This window comes from Grampus griseus (assembly GCF_964374135.1).
Source record: "Grampus griseus genome assembly, chromosome: 2".
Classification (NCBI taxonomy): domain Eukaryota; kingdom Metazoa; phylum Chordata; class Mammalia; order Artiodactyla; family Delphinidae; genus Grampus; species Grampus griseus.
Genome location: NC_139018.1, coordinates 99,957,932 through 99,976,060, shown reverse-complemented (window position 1 = coordinate 99,976,060; position 18,129 = coordinate 99,957,932). Strand labels below are relative to the sequence as shown.

The window sequence follows — 18,129 nt, the reverse complement described above, 5'->3', positions numbered from 1 at the left end:
AAATAGTAACACGTGGTAAATACTAGTAGCGTTTTTCGTTAAAAACTTCTCTTTAAAAGATAATTGACAGTGGGTTAGATTTGGTTGCCAAGATGGCAGAGTAAGACCCTGAGCTCAACTCCTGCCATGGGCACACCAAAATTACAACTATGTACAGAACAACTATTGATGAGAAAGACCTGAATCTAACAGAAAAGATCTTCTCCAACCAAGGATATAAAAAAGGAACCACAATAAGATAGGTAGAAGGAGTGGAGGTGCAGTATTGTCAGGACCCATACCCCAGATGGGCAACCCACAAACGGGAGGCTAATTACAATTACAGAGGTTCTCCCTAAGGAGCAATGGGTCTAAGCCCCACATTGGGCTCCCCAGCCTGTGGGTCTTGTACTGGGAAGACAAGCCCCAGAATGTTTGGCTTTGAAGGCCAGTGGAGAGGAGACCCAGAGGGCTGTGGGAAATAGATATTCCACTCTTAAAGGGTGTACACAAAATCTCAAATGCTGCAGGACCCAGAAAAGAAGCAGTAATTTTTGAAAGGAGCCTGGGTCAGACCCACCTGCTAATCACCAAGAGGTTAGAGGCAACTGAAGTTCATCCTTGGGACATAGGCATTGGCAGCAGTCATTTGTGGGAGCCCATTCTATCACGTGGACACTGATGCTGGGAAGCAGCACTTCAGAGTCCTCCTCTAGCTTACTAGCAATGGGACATGGCTCCACCCACCAGCCTGTCAGCACCAGTACTGGGAAGCCTCAGGCCAGGCAACTAGCTTGGTAGGGAAAAAGCCCCATCCACCACCAGCAGGCAGGCTATCTTAAGACCCCTGAGCCCATAGCCACCTGGAACACAGCACAGCCCTGCCCACCAGAGGGCCCAGGACCCTGTCCCACACACACGAGCAGAAGCACTAGCCCCAGGATCCCCAGGGCCTTGCAGCCAGAGACCCTGGGACCCAGCTCCACCCACCAGTGGGCTGACACCAGCCCAGGACCACCACAGCTTGCCATGGCAGGACCCAGCCCAGCCACCAGCACTGGGTGCCTCCCTACCGCTAGACCCTGGCCCCGCCCACCAGCAGTCCAACACCATCTCTGAGACACATTGGGACCCTTGGCAAGATTCAACACACTTTCATGATAAAAAAACACTTAAAAAACAAGGAACAGAAGGATTCTATCTACTTCAACATGATAAAAGCCATATATTGACAAGCCCACAGCTAACATCAAACTCAGTGGTACAAGACTGAAAGCTTTCCCTCTAGGATCAGAGACAAGACAAGGATGTTCACTTTTGTCACTTTTATCCAACACAGTACTACTGCAAGTTCTGGTCAGAGCAGCTAGGGAATAAAAATAAAAGGCACCCAAATCAAAAAGAAGCAAGATTATCTCTGTTCACAGATGACATTGTCTTGTATGTACAAAACCTTATAGATTCCACAATTTATCCATCCGAATAAATTAATTTGGCAGAGTTGCATGATATAGAATCAACACACACACAAAACCAGTTGTGTTTCTATATACTACTAATGAACATTCCTAAAAAAAATTAAGAAAACAATTACAAATATAATACCATCAAAAAGAATAAAGTACTTAGGAATAAAAGTAACCAAGGAGGTGAAATGCTTTTACACTGAAAACTTCAAAACACTGCTGAAAGTATTTAAAGACAAACGAATGGAAGGATATTCTGTGGTCATACATTAGAAGATGTCAATACTACCCAAAGAGATCTACAGATTCAGTATGATCTTTATCAAAACCCCAATGGCATTTTTACAGAGATAGATCCATGCTAGCTAATATTTATATGGAATCTCAAGGGAACGCAAATAGCCAAACAATTTTAATGAATAACACAAGTTGAAGATCTCACACTCCCCAATTTCAAAACTTATTACAAATCTATGGTAATCAAAATAGTGTAATTACGGACATAAAGAAATATTTACCAATGTAATAAAGAGCCCCCAAATAAACCCTTGCATATAAAGTCTAATGATTTTTGACAAGGATGCCAAGACCATTCACTAGGAAAAGATGGCCTCTAACAAATTGAGCTGGGAAGCTAGATATCTCCATGCATAACAATGAAGCTGTACACCTATTTCATATCATATACAAAAATTAACTCAAATTTGGTCAAAGACCTACATGTAAACCCTAAAACTATAAACTATTAGAAGAAAATGTAGGGGAAATGATCATGACACTGGGTTTGGTTGTGGATTCTTGGGTATGAAACCAAAAGTACAGGCAAACAAAAGAAAAAAATAGATAAATTGGATTACATCAAAGGACACAATCAACAGAGTGAAAAAGAAACCTACAGAAAATATTTGTATATCATATACCTGATAAAGAGTTGATGTCCAGAATACAGAAATAACTCCTACAAATCAATAATTAAAACACAATCAATTAATAAATGGGCAAAGGACTTGAATAGATAATTCTCCAGAAAAGATATACAAATGGCTAACAAGCACATGAAAAGGTGGTCAACATTACTAATATTTAGGGAGATTCAAATCAAAACCACAATGAGATACCACCTAATAAACATAGGATGATGACTATTAAAAAAAAGCAACACAAAATAACAAGTTGGCAAGGATATGGAAAAATTGGAACCCTTGTGCACTGTTGCTATGGATGTAAAATGGTGCAGCCACTATGGAAAAACAGTATGGTGGTTCCTCAAGTTAAAAATAGAATTACCATATGATCCAGCAATACCGCATCTAGGCAAATATCCAAAATCATTGAAAGCAGAGTCTTTAAGAGATACCCATACACTCAGGTTCATATCAGCATTATTCACAATAGCCAAAAGGTGGAAGCAACCCAGGTTGCTTTATCCAATGAATGGATAAACAAAACCTGTTACACACATACAACGGAATATTCAGCCTTAAAAAGGAATGATATTCTGATACATGCTACAACATGGATGAACCTTGAGAACATTATGCTAAGTGAAATAAGCCAGTCACAAAAAGACAAATAGTATATGATTCCACTTAACATTAGGTACCTAGAGTAGTCAAAATCATAAAGATAGAAAGTAGAATTGTGGTTGCCAGGGATCAGGGAGAGGGGGATGGGGAATTAGTTTTTAATGGACATAGGTTTTCAGTTTTTGCAAGATGAACAAGGAGTTCTGGAGTTTGGGTACACAACAGTATGAATGTATGTAACACTAGTGAACTGTAAACTTTCAAAAATTAGTGTAAATTTTATGTGTAGTGTAATACAAAGGGTTTTTTTTTTTAATTCAGAAAGTTCATTAACTCCTCAAAGCAAAAAAGTAACAATGTAGGGTGGAGTTTGTGTATAATAAATAAAATGTATGACAACAACAAAAAGGGGAGGAGAGAAGTATACTGCTGAAAGGTTCTTACATTATTCATAAAATGCTTGAAAGTAGACAATGATAAGTTAAAGGTGTATCTGATAAAAGATAAAATGTCCATAAAAAGAAGTGGAGATAATAATCCAGTAAAAGAGATAAAATGAAATTGTTAAAAATATTCAAAAGGAGAAAAATAAGAAACAGGAAGAAAGCATGAACATATAGCAAGTTAATAGAAGAGAACAAATAGCAAGTTAATAGAATAAAACCCAACCATTACTAATAATCATATTAAAGGTAATGGTCTAAGCCTCCTAATTAAAAAGTCAAATTGTCAGATTGGATTAAAACAATAGAAAAACAACTATATGTTGCCTACAAGAACATACAAAGGAGTTACAAATGAAGGGATGGAAAGGACAACACTAATGTCAAGACTAATTAAAAGAAATTACACGATTTCAGGATTTCTTTTCTTTCTTTTTTTTTTTTTTGCGGCATGCGGGCCTCTCACTGTTGTGGCCTCTCCCATTGCGGAGCACAGGCTCCGGACGCACAGGCTCAGCGGCCATGGCTCACAGGCCCAGCCGCTCCGTGGCATCTTCCCGGTCGGGGGCACGAACCCGTGTCCCCTGCATCGGCAGGCGGACTCTCAACCACTGCACCACTAGGGAAGCCCCAGGATTTATTATAAAGGTATAATAAGACAATGTATTAACATGAAGACAGACATACAGATCAATGGAACAAGAGAGAGATTCCAGCAACAAATCCACACATATCTGGGCAACCGATTTTCAACAAAGGTACCAGGGCAATTTAATAGTGAAAGGATAATCTTCTCAACAAATAGTGCTGCACATATTCCAATAATGAACCCTGACCCCTTATATCATGCACAAGAACTCACCAAAACATAAAAGCTCAAGCTATGCAACTTCTATAAGAAAACCTAAGAGCAAATCTTAGTGACCCTTTAGGTTCAGCAAAGAATTCTTAAATAGGACACAAGAAGCATAAATTATAAAAGAAGAAAAACAACAGATTGGACTTCATCAAAATTTTAAACATTGCTCTTCAAAAAAACTGTTACAGAAATAAAAGGCAAGAGATATTTACAAAGCAGGTACCTGACAAAAGACTTGTAGTTAGGATATATAAAGAACTCTTAAAACTCAATTATAAAACAAGTCAACTCAATTCTTTAAAATGAACCAAAGAGATAAAAACTAAGGAAATATGAATAAAGTATGGTCTTTAATAATAGCGAATCATAATAATGATTCATTCATTAACGGTAACAAATGTACCATACTAATGTACATATTAGTTGCAGAGGAAACAATGTGTAGAGATTATAGAAATTCTCTGTACTAATTTCCCATTTTTTATGTAAATCTAAAACTGTTCTAAAAATTAAAGTTCATTTAACAATTTTTTAAAAGAAGGAAAGACTTATACAGACACTTCACCAAAGAAGATACCAAGACTCTCCTGAACAACCAACGGATGAAAGAAGAAATCAGAGAGGAAAAAAAAATGATCGTGAAACAAATGAAAAAAGAGACACAACATACCAAAACTTATGGGATGTAATAAGAGCAGTTCTAAGACGGAAGTTCATAGCAACAAATGCCTACATTAAGAAAGATCTCTGCATTTTTACTCCTCCCTGCATGTTTAATGTTTTCGACATCGTATTTTACATCTTTTTGTTTTGTGTATCCCTTAACTACTTACTGTGAATATAGATGATTTTACTACTTTTGTCTTTTAACCTTCCTAGTAGCTTTATAACTGGCTGATCTACTACCTTTATTATATGTTTGTGTTTACCAATGATTTTTCCTTTTGTAATTTCCATATTTCTAGTTGTGGTCTTCTCTTTTTCACTTACAGAAGTCCGTTTAACATTTCTTGGGAAGCTGGTTTAGTGGGGCTGAATTCTTTCAGCTTTTGCTTGTCTGTAAAACTCCTTCTCTCTCCTTCAAATGTGAATGACAGCCTTGCTGGATAGAGTATTCTTGGCTGCAGGGTTTTTCCTTTCATCACGTTAAATATATTGTGCCACTCTCTTCTGGCCAGCAAAGTTTCTGCTGAAAGTCTGTGGACAATCTTATGGGAGTTCCCTTATACTTAACTAGTTGCTTTACCCTTGATGCTCTTAATATTCTCTTTATCTTTAATTTTTGCCATTTTAATCATAATGTATCTTGGTGTTGATCTCTTTGGGTTGATCTTTTTGGGGACTCTCTGTTCTTTCTGGACCTGGATGTCCGTTTCCTTTCTCGTGTTAGGTGTGTTTTTAGCTACAACTGCTTCACGTAAGTTCTCTGCCCCTATCTGTCTCTCTTCTCCTTCTGGGACCCCTATAATGTGAATACTAGCATGCCTGATGTTTTCCAAGAGGTCTCCTAAACTGTTTTCATTTTTTTTAATTCTTTTTTCTTTTTTTTGTTCAACTTGGGTGATTTCCACTACTCTGTCTTCCAGTTTACTGATCCATTCCTCTGTATTACCCAATCTAATGTTGATTCCTTCTAGTGTATTTTTTATTTCAGTTACTGTATTTTTCAGCTTTGTTTGGTTCTTCTTTATATTTTCTAACTCCTTCTTAAAATTCTCACTGTGTTCATCCATTCTTCTTCCTAGTACATTGAGCATTTTTATGGTCATTACCACGAACACTTTATTGGGTAGATTGCTCATCTCCAGGGTTGTTAGAATGTGTTCAAACTTAAGATATCTTCAACTTTCAATATTCACCTGTGTATGTTGCTATATATAAACCTCATGGTAACCACAAACCAAAAAATCTATAATAGATACACAAAAAGAGATAAAGGAATACAAATATAACACTAAGATAGTCATCAAATCACAAGTGAAGGGAGGAAAAGAAGAAAGGATGAAATAAGAACTACAAGGACAACCCCCAATCAATTAACAAAATGGCAATAAGTATGTACCTATCAATAATTACTTTAAATGTAAATGTACTAAATGTTCCAATCAAAAGACCCAGTGGCTGAACAGATACAAAAACAAGATACACACACACACACACACACACACACATGCTGCCTATAAGAGATTCACTTCAGATCTAAATACACACACAGACTGAAAGTGAGGGGATGGAAAAACAAAGTCTGTAACGAGAGACAAAGAAGGACTATGTAATGAAAAAGGGACAAAGAAGGACATTACATAATGAACAAGAATACATAACACTTGTAAATATTTATGCACACAAACTGGAGCATTTAAATGCATATAGCACATAATTCCAAATATAAAGAAAGATATTGACAGTAACACAATAATAGCCAGGAGCTTTAACACTCCACTTACATCAATGAACAAATCACCCAGACAGAAAATCAATAAGGAAACACAGGCCTTAAACAACACATTAGATTAGATGAACCTAATAGATACATATAAAACATCCCATCCAAAAGCAGCAGAATACACATCCTTTTCAAGTGCACATGGAACATTCTCAGGATAGATCACATGCTAGGCCACAAAACAAGTTTTAATAAATTTTAAGACTGAAGTCATACCAAGCCTGTTCTCTGACCACAACACTATGAGACTTATAAATCAACTATTAAAAGAAACCAAAACACATGGAGGCTAAACAATATGCTACTGAACAACCAATGAGTCACTGAAGAAATCAAAAAGGAAATAAAAAAATACATGGAGACAGAAACAAAAACACAGTGATCCAGAATCTATGGGATGCAGCAAAGCAGTTCCCAGAGGGAAGTTTATAGTGATACAAGCTGACATCAGGAAACAAGAAAATCCTCAAAAACCCTAACCTTACACCCAAATGAATCAGAAAGAACAAACAAAACCTACAGTTAGTAGAAGGAAAGATCAGAGCAGAAATGAATGACATAGACATGAAAGAATGAAAAAGAGAGAAAACAAGAAACAATCAAAGAAATTAAGAGCTTTGAGAAAATAAACAGAATCGATAAAGTTTTAGCCAGACACATTAAGAAGAAAAAGAGAGTGGGCCCAAATAGGTAAAATCAGAAATGAAGTTACAGTTGACACCACAGAAATACAAAGGATCATAGGAGATTACTCTGAATAATGACACACCAATAAAATGGACGACCTAGAAGTGGACTAATTCCTAGAAATATACAGTCTCCCAAGACTGAATGAGGAAGAAATACAAAATATGAACAGACCCCAATTAACACTAATTAGATCAGTAATAAAAAAATACTCCCAACAAACAGAAGTCCAAGACCAGATGGCTTCACAAATGAATTATGCCAAACATTTAAAGAAGACTTAATTCTTATCCTTCTCAAACTATTCCAAAAAACTGAAGAGAAGGGGATGCTTCCAAAGTCATTCTTTGAGGCCATCATCACCCTAATACCAAAATCAGATAAAGATACCACAAAAATAAGAAAATTACAGACCAATAACACTGGTGAACATAGATGCAAAAATCCTCAACAATATTAGCAAACTGAATTGAACAATACATTAAAAGGATCATACACCATGATCAAATGGGATTTATCCCAGGGAGGCAAGAACAGTTCAATATCTGCAAATCAATGTCATACATCACATTAATAGGATGAAAGAAAAAAATCACATGATCATGTCAATAGACACAGACAAAGCATCTGACAAAATTCAACATCCATTCATGATAAAGACTCTTAACAAATCAGGTTTAGAAGAAATTTACCTCAATGAAAAACAGACCATATATGACAAGCCCACAGCTAAAATCATACTCAATGGTGAAATGTTGAAAGCTTTTCCTCTAAGGTCAGGAACAAGGCAAGTGCCCACTCTCACCACTCCTACTTAACATAGTACTAGAATTCTAGCCAGAGAAATCAAGCAAGAAAAATAAACAGTATCAGAACTGGAAAAGAAGGAGTAAAATTGCGTCTATTTGCAGTTGATATGATTTTATATATAGAAAAGTCTTATAGACTCCACCAAAAAACTGTTAGATCTCATCAACAAATTCAGTAAAGTTGTAGGATACAAAATTAACATTAAAAAATTAGTAGTTTCTATACACTAACAACAAATTATCTGAAAAAGAAAGAAAACAATCCCATTTAGAATTACATCAAGAATAAAATACTTAGAAATAATTTAACCAAGGATGTGAAAGATCTATACACTGAAAACTTTAAGAAATTGATGAAAGAAATCAGATAAGGCACAAATAAGTTGAAAGGTATCCTGTGTTCATGGATTGGAAGAATTAATATTTTTTAAATGTCAGTACTACCAAAGCCACCTATAGATTCAATGCAATCCCCATCAAGATTCTGAAGAAATTTTAAACAGAATTAGGAAAAAAAATCCTGAATTTATATGGAATCACAAAAGACCCCAATAGCCAAAGTAATCCTGAGACAGAACAAAGCAAGAGGCATCACACTTGCCAATTTCAAGCTACATTATAAAGCTGTAGTAATCAAAATTTGTATGGTACTAGCATAAAATCAGAAACATAGACCACTGGAACAGAATCAAGAGCCCAGAAACAAACCCCAGCATGTACAGTCAACTAATATTTGACAAAGGAGCCAAGAATACTCAGTGGGGAAAGGACAGTCTCTTCAGTAAATGGTGCTGGGAAAATTTGATATTCACATGTAAAAAGAATGAAACTAGTCCTATATTACATCACTCACAAAAATGAACTGAAAATGGAATAGAAACTTATATGTAAGACTAGAAACCATAAAACTCCTAGAAGAAAACACAGGATAAAGCACCTTGACATTGGTCTTGGTAATGACCTTTTTGGATGTGATACCTAAATCAGAACTTACAAAATGAAAAATAAACAGGTGGGACTATGTCAAAGTAAAAAGCTTCTGCACAGCAAAAAAAAATGATCAACAAAATGAAAAGGCAACCTACAGAATGGGATAAATACTGTAAACCATATATCTGAAGAGGTTAATATTCAAAACATATAAAGAATTCATACAATTCAACATACAAAAAAGCAAATTATCCAATTTAAAAAATGAGCAAAGGACATGAATATACAATTTTCCAAAGATTTACAAATGGCCAACAGGTGCATAAAAAGGTGCTCAACATCTCTAATCATTTAGGAAATGCAAAATAAAACCACAATGAGGGGGCTTCCCTGGTGGCACAGTGGTTAAGAATCTGCCCGCCAATTCAGGGGACACGGGTTTGAGCCCTGGTTCGGGAAGATCCCACGTGCTACGGAGCAACTAAGCCCATGCACCACAACTACTGAGCCTGCAAGCCACAACTACTGAGCTCATGTGCCACAACTACTGAAGCCTGTGCACCTAGAGCCTGTGCTCTGCAACAAGAGAAGCCACCTCAATGAGAAGCCCACGCACTGCAATGAAGAGTAGCCCCCACTCGCCGCAACTGGAGAGAGCCCACGCACAGCAACGGAGAACCAATGCAGGCAAAAATTTTAAAAAAATAAATAGGTTTAAAAAAAAAAAAAACCCCAATGAGGTATCACCTCATGACTGTTTGAATGGCTATCATAAAAAACACAGAACAAGAGATAACACATGATGGTGATGATGTGGAGGAAAAGGAACACTTGTGCACTGTTGATAAGATTGTACATTATATTCCAATCACTATGGAAAACAGTTTAGAGGTTCCTCAGAAATTAAAAATATAACTACCATATATCCAGCAATTCCACCACTGAGAATATATCCAAAGGAAACAAAAATACTTTGTCAAATAAATATCTGCACCCCAATGTTCACAGCAGCAGCATTTGCAATAGCCAAGACATAGAAACAACCTAAGTGTCCAGTGACAGATGAATGGATAAATAAGTTGTGGGATATATACACAATGGAATATTGTTTAGCTATAAAAAAGGAAATCCTGCCATTAACATCATGGATGGGCTTTTGAAGGCATTATCTAAGTGAAATAAGTCAGAGAAAGTCAAATACTGTATGATCTCACTTATGTGTAGAATCTAAAACAACAAAAACAAAAAAATAAACTCACAGAAAAAGAGATAAGATTTGTGGTAACCAGAGGCAGAGGGTGGTGGGAGGGTGGGATTGGATGATGGTGGTCGAAATGTATAAACTTCCTGCTATAAGACAAAAAGTACTAGGTATATAATATACAACTTGATGACTAGAGTTAACACTGCTCTATGGTATATTTAAAAGTTAAGAGAGTAGATCCTAAGAGTTCTCATCATCAGAAAAAAACCATTTTTTTCTTTTTCTTTTTGTATACATATGAGATGATGGATATTAACTAAACATTATGGTAATCATTTCACAAAATATGTAAGTCAAATCATCATGTTATACATCTTAAACTTATAGAATGTTGTATGTCAATTGTATCTCAATAAAACTGGAAAAAGGATATCAAGATGGCAAATAAGCACATGAATATGCTCAACATCACTAGTCATTAGGGAAATACAAATTAAAATCATAATATGAAATACCACTAGGCACTTATTAGAACAGCTAAAATATAAAAAACCGACCACAGTAAGTGTTGGTGAAGGTATGGAACAGCTGCAGCTTTTATACAGTGCTGTTGAGAATGTAAATTGGTAAAACCATTTTAGAAAACAGTTTGGCAGCTGAACGTACATGTAAAATACAACCCAGATAATTGACTCCTAGGTGTTTACTCAGGAGAAATGAAAACACATGTCCACACAAAGACTTACACGTGAATGTTCATGTGGGCTTTACTTGTAATAGCCAAAAAGTGGAAACAACCCTAATGTCCATCAACAGGTGGTATAATTTGGTAGATTTACACCATGTGTAAAATTATTAAAAGTGAACTACTGTCACATGCAGTAACGTGGATGAATCTCAAAATATTTTACTGAGTGAAAGAAGTTACACTTTTAAAAAATATGAAATTCTAGAAAATATAAATGATTTATCTGAAGATAGGGGTTGGGAGAAAGGCATGATTATAAAGGGTCACAAGGAAACTTTTGGGAGTGATAGATATATTTATTATCTCTATTGTGGTGATTTATCATAGGTACACACATAGTCACAAATCATCAAATTTTACACACTTTAAATATGGGCAGGTTTATTGTATGTCAATTATACCACAATAAATGTGATAAAATAGAAATAAAAATACATACACTTAAAGATAGGCAAATAAAAAATTGTGAGACAGCTAAAGTATCATTTTGAGGAAAATTTTAGTTTTAAATGCTGTATTGGAAAAGAAGGTTGAAATATCAATGATCTAAGTCTTCAATTTAAGAAACTGAAAAGATTGCAAATTAAAAAGCAAAGCAGGGCTTCCCGGGTGGTGCAGTGGTTGGGAATCTGCCTTCCAGTGCAGGGGACACAGGTTTGAGCCCTGGTCTGGAAGATCCCACATGCCGTGGAGCAACTAAGCCCATGAGCCACAACTACTGAGCCTGTGTTCTAGAGCCCACAAGCCACAACTACTGAGCCCACGCACTGCATCTACTGAAGCCCATGCACCCTTGAGCCCGTGCTCCGCAATGAGAAGCCACTGCAATGAGAAGCACGCACACCGCAAAGAAGAGTAGCTCCCGCTCGCTGCAACTAAAGAAAGCTCATGCGCAGCAACGAAGACCCAACACAACCAAAAATAATATATAACAATAAATAAATTTATTTAAAAATATGAATATCAATAAATATATTTAAAAAAGCAAAGTAGACAAAATTGTATAAGGAGAATTCAGTGAAAATAGAAAACAGACAATAGAAAAAATTTTTAAAAAGTTGAAAAGATTAACTGATAACTGGTTAGCAAGACTGATCAAGAAAAAAAACCTGACAACATGGATCAATCTCAACATTATTGTGTAGTGAAGGAAGCCAGTCCCAAAGGAGTACATTCTATGCAGTTCCATTTACATGAAAGTCAAGAACACAAATATCAGAACATCCTCCACTTAGGAGGATGGAGTACTTAAAAAAAGAATATAAGGGAACTTTCTGGGGGTGATGAAAATATTCTATCTATTGACTGAAGTGGTGGTTACACAGATGTATGAGCCCAAACTCACTAAATTATAGATGTACTGGGTTGGCCAAAAAGTTCATTCGTTTTTTCCCGTAGGATGGCTCTAATAACACTTAGTTGTCTTTAACTTCATTCAAAACAATTTTGTTAGATTGTGACAGCTGTCATATCAGCGTGCATTTAAAAAAACACATCAAAATTGGTGATTTTTTTTTTTTTTTTCAGTATGCGGGCCTCTCACTGTTGTGGCCTCTCCCGTTGCAGAGCACAGGCTCCGGACGCACAGGCCCAGCAGCCATGGCTCACGGGCCCAGCCGCTCCACGGCATGTGGGATCTTCCTGGACCGGGGCACGAACCTGCGTCCCCTGCATCGGCAGGCGTGGACTCTCAACCACTGCGCCACCAGGGAAGCCCCTGCATCATTCTGTATAAGAGACTTGAGCACCCGTGGACACTGAGAGACGACTGTACTTCCAGATGCATGTCTGATCATGGCATCATCTCCTGTCATCTTTTTCAAAATAACAGTGCAGTGGCTTTACACTGCCCTTTGGATAAAATCCATAATACTTAACATGGCCTGAAGGCCTAGATGGTTTGGCCTCTCCCCGTGTTTGAAGCCTCCCTTTGCAACATCCCCTTCACATCCATCCCTGCCTTTCATTACCCTGTCTTCTTTCTTGCTGCAGAGCCATTTTTTTTACATGCTATTCCTTCTGCCCACAATCTCTCCCCTGATATATAACTCCTGTATGTTTTTCAGATCTTAGCTTAGGATTACATTTTTTAAAATTCATTCACTGATCTGGTTACCTGCTCAAAGCACCATGTACCCTCCTTCATGGCATTCATCACAGTTGCACCTTAATTTTGCTTGATGTTTTGTCTAAATAACATCTAACTTCTCCACTGTAAGGTGTATGACTACAAGGACCATACTTATTTTTTATCACCTTTATATCTCCAGCCTCTAGTAAAGATCTGACAGGTACATAGCAGGTCCTCATAAATATTTATAAATGAATTAATGAAGAATTAGAAATTATCTGTTCCTAAATGAAGTAACATGTAGTTGGTGACATATTTTAAATGAACTTCAAGCAACCATCTAATCAAATGCGCAGTTAAACCATCACAGGGTTGTCTTTCATCATTCCTCCCTTCAGTGTGTTTCAGAGGCAATTATTATGTTCCAGGCACTCAGGCATAGGAGTGAAAGAGACAGGGTTCTTGCACTAATGCAGCATCTGGTTTAAGTTGACTGACTTTTCAAAAGTTACTCTAAACCAGTTTACTTGTTTCCTAAGCTCTGTGCAGAATGAGTTTATCATTATTTTTAAAATAAATCTTTAACTTTCTGATGACTGTGAGACAATATTGTTCTATTTTATGGAAACCTTACTATTTCTTACACATATAAACCTGAATAATTTTACTTGCCTACCTAACTATAATAATATGTCTAATCAGAAAGAGAATCAAGGTACAAAGAATTAAAATGGAAAAAAATATAACTACTCACAAAAGAAAAACTTATATACAGATTAGACTCCAAGGAAAATCTTACTGCGTATCTTGAAAACACCCCTCAAAGTTAGAAACAAGGCAAAATAATTTAAAAATCAAAAACTTAAGACACATACACATATTTTTTCAGAAATCTGAAACAATATACATGTAACAAGTACATTTAAGAACTCTGATCTCAAAATGTCTACTTGATAGTAAATACTTAAGAAACATATACAACAAAATGTCATCCCACTATGTTTAAATCGATCACCAAAATGCAGACCTAGGGTCAGAAGTTTGTCTTGAACACATCTAAGTTGTTTTTATAGTGTTGATGGTTTTGAACTGAGATGTTCACATACCAAGTCCTGATTACTTGAATTTGCAAAATGGCTGGCTAGAATAGGACAGTCATCTGTTGTCATGGAAATAAGTTTTTCTTTCTACTTCTCTAATGTATGTGCTAAAATAGAGCTCAAATCTGAAACCAGAATTAGCAAATACTGACATTTACATGATTATTACATTTTATTTTCTTCAAAATCCCTTTAGAATACACCAAAATTAGAAATAATACTCCAATAACATAATTACTGGCAAGTCTGTAAAGCTGACTTCCTAACTTGTTCATTAAATACATTCTATTAATAATTCCCAGTCATCATACTATGGATGGCTCTTGAATGTTAACACAGTCTGATCATACAGCATAAACTATCACACAGACAATATCTTAAAACTCTGGGCTTCCCTGGTGGCACGGTGGTTGACAGTCCGCCTGCTGATGCAGGGGACACAGGTTCGTGCCCCAGCCTGGGAGGATCCCACATGCCGCGGACAGGCTGGGCCCGTGAGCCATGGCCGCTGAGCCTGCACGTCCGGAGTCTGTGCTCCGCAACGGGAGAGGCCACAACAGTGAGAGGCCCGCGTACCGCAAAAAAAAAAAAGAAAAAGAAAAAGAAAAAAAAAACTCTGTAGTCACTGTAATATATTTGCCTCTGTTAAAAATATTGTACTTACCAAGATTGATTTAGTTCTATGTCCTGTTAAGTGTTACTAATTTAATCCAAAATGTATCATCTGTGCATGTAAGGAGGGTGACACCTAAATCCATCATCCAAGGCACTGTTAAATAACTAAGTATTGTCCTAATGGAGTGTCACTTTCAGGTTGACACAAACCCAAAAACTAATAGCCAGTATTTATAGAGTGTACAAAAGGCTTTCACACCCATTGATATTTGAGTCTTCATTTATTCAACAGATATTTCAGGAACTGAGTGTTAATTCTACACCAATCACTGGCTAGATGCTAGAGACACAATGGTGATCCTTATAATAACTCCATAACAGTGGTTAACAAAATGTCATCTCAGAATCACTAGCATCAGCATCAGCTGGTAACTTGTTAAACCCGCATATTTGGACTTTCCAAGATGGTGGAGGAGTAGGAGGACGTGGAGTTCATCTCTCCCCACAAAGGCATCAAGAATACATTTAGAAATAGAAAAATTCTCATAGAGCACCTGCTGAACCCTAGCAGAGGACCTCAGACACCTAAAAGGACAAGAAAGATCCCTATATAACTGGGTAGGACAAAAGAAAGAAGGAAAAAGGAAGAGGAGAGGAAGCAGGACGGGACGGTCTGTGCCACAGTCCTGTGCACCTCAGCCTGAGACAGGTTTCTGCTGGTGGCTGGAATGTGGGGTTTGGAGAGCAAACCTGGGGAGGGGACTGCTGTTGGGTGTGAGAAGACAGCCAGAGGGGACGGGAGTAAGGAGCTCCACAACCAGGAATGCTCGTGGAGGAAGCCTGGACCTCCACAGAGGCAAAGAACCATTGTTGAGTGATGCGCAAAGGGCGGGGCGGCCATTACAGCCTCTCCTGTCACGCACCAGCCCCTGCATCCATGGGCACTAAGGAGGGCTCCCGCTGGAGCTGGCTCTCATGGCTCTGCTATTGCCTCCTCCACCCCTTCCCTGAGCCTGGGGGCCCCACTCACCTGATCGCTGCCTGATGGGCTCACATGTTCCAATCCCTACCCCAGCACCCTCCCGCCTGGGGAGCCTGCTCACCCCGATCACCACCACGGTTCCTTCCTGCCTGATGGGCTCTTGTGCTCTGACAACCTCTGGAGCAGACTCTGGTGGGAGGAACACACAGAGGTGTGAAACCACAGCTGAACCCCAGGGGCCATGTGACTAAGGAAGAAGAGCTGAAATCTCTCCTCATGGCTGCGTGAACTGCGGAGTTACACCTCCGCTGATGGCTTCCTAAATTCAGTGCCTGCAAAACATCTGAAAGGACAAGTGCTCCAGCAGGTGGGTCGAGTCTGGCTTTAGCAGCTGTGGGCTTTGTGGGCACATACATGCAGAGGTTGGGCCAGGCCAGAGTCTCAGCTGCTTCCATAGCTCCACAGCAGGTCCAGGTGCACGACTACTGTAGTCCTGGGACCTGACTTCAGTCAAGCTGTGCCAGTGGCCTGGTGAAAACAACGTCTGAGAGTCACCAGAGCCAACTGCCGGCATACCCACAGTTAAGGTGGGACCAAGATCAGTGCCAACAACAGTGTACTTTGTGAGCCCGCACAATGGGCGAAAGGGGACAGAACAGAGCACATTCACGGTGAACAGCTCCAGAGGAGGAATACTCAGTGGCTTATCTCCCAGTGGGAGTGCTCCATTCCCACCTACCTCACACCACAGTACAGAAACACAGCTAAGAAACAGATCTGGGGCCTCTACTCTAACAACCAGGGAGCAGACTCCACCCCTGACAGGACACTGACAACCACAGAGCAAAGGGAGGCCCCACTCAATATCCAGGGCAGTCTCTGGTCACCACAACACCAGTCAAACCTCCTATCAAGGGGATAATGGCACAAGCCTCTGGACAAACCTCACCCACTAGGTGAGACAGACACCAGAAGCAAGAGGAACTACAATCCTGCAGCCTGCAGAAAGGAGACCACACATACAGTAAGTTAGACAAATTGAAAAGACAAAGAAATATGTTGCAGATGAAGGAGGAAGACAGAAACCTACAAGAACAATTAAATAAAGAGGAGACAGGCAATCTACCTAAAGAAAAATTCAGAGTAATGATAGTAAACATGATCCAAGATCTTGGAAAAAGAATGGAGGCACAGATAGGGAAGATACAAGAAATGTTTAACAAAGACCTAGAAGAACTAAAGAACAAAAAACCAGAGATGAACAGTACAATAATTGAAATGAAAATAGACTAGAAGGAATCAATAGCAGAATAACTGAGGCAGAAGAACAAATAAGTGACCTGGAAGACAGAATGGTAGAAATCTCTGCTGCAGAACAGAATAAAGAAAAAGAATGAAAAGAACTGAGGACAGTCTCAGAGACCTCTGGGACAACATTAAACGCACCAACATTCTAATTATAGGAGTCCCAGAGGAAGAAGAAAAAGAGAAAGGGCCTGAGAAAATATTTGAAGAGATTATAGTGGAAAACTTCCCTAACATGGGAAAGGAAATAGTCACCCAAGTCCAGGAAATGCAGAGAGTCCCATACAGGATAAATCCAAGGAGGAACACGCTGAGACACAAATTAATCAAGCTAACAAAAATTAAATACAAAGAAAAAATATTAAAAGAAACAAGGGAAAAGGAACAAATAACATACAAGGTAATCCCCATAAGGTTATCAGCTGATTTTTCAGCAGAAACTCTGCAGGCCAGAAGGGAGTGGCAGGATATACTTAAAGTGATGAAAGAGAAAAACCTACAACCAAGAATACACTATTAGGTGGGGCTGAAATGAGAACCCAGCAAGGTTCTCATTCAGATTCAACAGAGAAATCAAAAGCTTTACAGACAAGCAAAAGCTAAGAGAATTCAGTACCACCAAACCAGCTTTACAACAAATGAACTTCTAAACTCCTAAAGGAACTTCTCTAGGCGGGGGGTGGATGGGGGAAGAGGTCACAACTAGAAACAAGAAAATCAAAAATGCGAAAGCTCACTGGTAAAGCCAAACATACAGTAAAGGCAGGAAATCATCCATACACAAATATGATATCAAATCCAGCAACCGTGAGAAAAGTACAAATGCAGAAAATGGGAATAGCATTTGAAATTAAGAGACCAGCAACTTAAAACAACCTTGTATATATAAAGACTGCTTTATCAAAGCCTCATAGGACGTGCAAACCTGAAAATTACAATAGATAAACACACAAAAAAGA

At 38.2% G+C, this 18,129-nt stretch overlaps 1 protein-coding gene across 8 annotated transcripts in view; it reads right to left on the bottom strand.

The window, feature by feature from the left end:
* TEX9 (testis expressed 9) overlaps nucleotides 1-18,129 on the bottom strand; it is a 208,828-nt gene that overhangs the window by 1,813 nt on the left and 188,886 nt on the right. The window lies entirely within an intron of this gene.